Source organism: Onthophagus taurus, unplaced genomic scaffold (assembly GCF_036711975.1).
Source record: "Onthophagus taurus isolate NC unplaced genomic scaffold, IU_Otau_3.0 ScKx7SY_15, whole genome shotgun sequence".
Classification (NCBI taxonomy): Eukaryota; Metazoa; Arthropoda; class Insecta; order Coleoptera; family Scarabaeidae; genus Onthophagus; species Onthophagus taurus.
Window position 1 is genome coordinate 3236904 of NW_027248940.1, and position 3977 is coordinate 3240880.

The window sequence follows — 3977 nt, forward strand, 5'->3', positions numbered from 1 at the left end:
CATTAATTAACAAAATTATAATCTTTTCATCAAAAAAGACCGTTTTTTAAAATATCTTTTAGTTCCTGAGATATTAATTCTTAAACACAAATCTGTTTTATCTCGTTTTTAGAGGTTTGAATCATTTTCAAAAAATCGTAATAAATCGGAATTTTAATAAATAATTTCGAAACCATCAACATTAATAAACAAAATTATAATCTTTTCAGCGAAAAGGACCGTTTTTTAAAATACCTTTTAGTTCCTGAGATATTAATTCTTAAACACAAATCTGTTTTTATCTCGTTTTTAGAGGTTTGAATCATTTTCAAAAAATCGTAATAAATTGTAATTTTCATAAATCATTTCGAAACCATCAGCATTAATTAACAAAATTGTATTGTTTTCAGCAAAAAAGACTGTTTCTTAAAATATTATTTGGTTCCTGAGATATTAATTCTTAAACACAAATCGATTTTTATCTCGCTTTTAAAGGTTTGAATCATTTTCAAAAATTCGTAATAAATCGGAATTTTAATAAATCATTTCGAAACCATCAACATTAATAAACAAAATTATAATCTTTTCAGCAAAAAAGAGCGTTTTTTAAAATATCTTTTAGTTCCTGAGATATTAATTCCTAAACACAAATCTGTTTTTATCTCGTTTTTAGAGGTTTGAATCATTTAAAAAAAATCAGAATTTTAATAAATCATTTCGAAACCATCAACATTAATAAACCAAATTGTATTCTTTTCAGCAAAAAAGACCGTTTTTTAAAATATCTTTTAGTTTCAGAGATATTAATTCTTAAACACAAATTTGTACCTATCTCGTTTTTAGAGGTTTGAATCATTTTCAAAAAATCGTAATAAATCGGAATTTTAATAGATCATTTCGAAACCATCAGCATTAATTAACAAAATTATAATCTTTTCAGCAAAAAAGGCCGCTTTTTAAAATATCTTTTAGTTCCTGAGATATTAATTCTTAAACACAAATCTGCTTTATCTCGTTTTTAGAGGTTTGAATCATTTTCAAAAAATCGTAATAAATCGTAATTTTAATAAATCATTTCGAAACCATCAACATTAATTAACAAAATTATAATCTTTTCATCAAAAAAGACCGTTTTTTAAAATATCTTTTAGTTCCTGAGATATTAATTCTTAAACACAAATCTGTTTTTATCTCGTTTTTAGAGGTTTGAGTCATTTTCAAAAAATCGGAATTTTAATAAATCATTTCGATACCATCAACATTAATAAACAAAATTATAATCTTTTCAGCGAAAAGGACCGTTTTTTAAAATACCTTTTAGTTCCTGAGATATTAATTCTTAAACACAAATCTGTTTTTATCTCGTTTTTTGAGGTTTGAATCATTTTCAAAAAATTGTAATAAATCAGAATTTTAATAAATCATTTCGAAACCATCAACATTAATAAACAAAATTATAGTCTTTTGAGCAAAAAAAACCGTTTCTTAAAATATCTTTTAATTGCTGAGATATTAATTCTTAAACACAAATCTGTTTTTATCTCGATTTTAGAGGTTTGAATCATTTTCAAAAAATCGGAATTTTAATAAATCATTTCGAAACCATCAACATTAATAAACAAAATTATAGTCTTTTCAGCAAAAAAAACCGTTTCTTAAAATATCTTTTAATTCCTGAGATATTAATTCTTAAACACAAATCTGTTTTTATCTCGATTTTAGAGGTTTGAATCATTTTCAAAAAATCGGAATTTTAATAAATCATTTCGAAACCATCAACATTAATAAAGAAAATTATAATCTTTTCAGCAAAAAAGACCGTTTTTAACAATATCTTTTACTTCCTGAGATATTAATTCTTAAACACAAATCTGTTTTTATCTCGATTTTAGAGGTTTGAATCATTTTCAAAAAATCGGAATTTTAATAAATCATTTCGAAACCATCAACATTAATAAAGAAAATTATAATCTTTTCAGCAAAAAAGACCGTTTTTAAAAATATCTTTTACTTCCTGAGATATTAATTCTTAAACACAAATCTGTTTTTATCTCGTTTTTAGAGGTTTGAATCATTTTCAAAAAATCGTAATAAATCGGAATTTTAATAAATCATTTCGAAACCATCAACATTAATAAACAAAATTATAATCTTTTCAGCAAAAAAGACCGTATTTTAAAATATCTTTTAGTTCCTGAGATATTAACTCTTAAACACAAACCTGTTTTTATCTCGTTTTTAGAGGTTTGAATCATTTTCAAAAAATCGTAATAAATCGGAATTTTAATAAATCATTTCGAAACCATCAACAGTAATAAACAAAATTATAATCTTTTCAGCAAAAAAGACCGTTTTTTAAAATATCTTTTAGTTCCTGAGATATTAATTCTTAAACACAAATCTGTTTTCATCTCGTTTTTAGAGGTTTGAATCATTTTCAAAAAATCGTAATAAATCGGAATTTTCATAAATCATTTCGAAACCATCAACATTAATAAACAAAATTATAATCTTTTCAGCAAAAAAGACCGTATTTTAAAATATCTTTTAGTTCCTGAGATATTAACTCTTAAACACAAACCTGTTTTTATCTCGTTTTTAGAGGTTTGAATCATTTTCAAAAAATCGTAATAAATCGGAATTTTAATAAATCATTTCGAAACCATCAACAGTAATAAACAAAATTATAATCTTTTCAGCAAAAAAGACCGTTTTTTAAAATATCTTTTAGTTCCTGAGATATTAACTCTTAAACACAAACCTGTTTTTATCTCGTTTTTAGAGGTTTGAATCATTTTCAAATAATCGTAATAAATCGGAATTTTAATAAATCATTTCGAAACCATCAACAGTAATAAACAAAATTATAATCTTTTCAGCAAAAAAGACCGTTTTTTAAAATATCTTTTAGTTCCTGAGATATTAATTCTTAAACACAAACCTGTTTTTATCTCGTTTTTAGAGGTTTGAATCATTTTCAAAAAATCGTAATAAATCGGAATTTTCATAAATCATTTCGAAACCATCAACATTAATAAACAAAATTATAATCTTTTCAGCAAAAAAGACCGTTTTTTAAAATATCTTTTAGTTCCTGAGATATTAATTCTTAAACACAAATATGTTTTTATCTCGTTTTTAGAGGTTTGAATCATTTTCAAAAAATCGTAATAAATCGGAATTTAAGTAAATCATTTCGAAACCATCAACATTAATTAACAAAATTGTAATCTTTTCAGCAAAAAAGGCCGTTTTTTAAAATATCTTTTAGTTCCTGAGATATTAATTCTTAAACACAAATCTGTTTTTATCTCGTTTTTAAGGTTTGAATCATTTTCAAAAAATCGTAATAAATCGGAATTTTAATAAATCATTTCGAAACCATCAACATTAATTAACAAAATTATAATCTTTTCAGCAAAAAAGACCGTTTTTTAAAATATCTTTTACTTCCTGAGATATTAATTCTTAAACACAAATCTGTTTTTATCTCGTTTTTAGAGGTTTGAATCATCTTCAAAAAATCGTAATAAATCGGAATTTTAATAAATCATTTCGAAACCATCAACATTAATAAACAAAATTATAATCTTTTTAGCGAAAAGGACCGTTTTTTAAAATACCTTTTAGTTCCTGAGATATTAATTCTTAAACACAAATCTGTTTTTATCTCGTTTTTAGAGGTTTGAATCATTTTCAAAAAATCGTAATAAATTGTAATTTTCATAAATCATTTTGAAACCATCAGCATTAATTAACAAAATTGTATTGTTTTCAGCAAAAAAGACTGTTTCTTAAAATATTATTTGGTTCCTGAGATATTAATTCTTAAACACAAATCGATTTTTATCTCGCTTTTAAAGGTTTGAATCATTTTAAAAAATTCGTAATAAATCGGAATTTTAATAAATCATTTCGAAACCATCAACATTAATAAACAAAATTATAATCTTTTCAGCAAAAAAGAGCGTTTTTTAAAATATCTTTTAGTTCCTGAG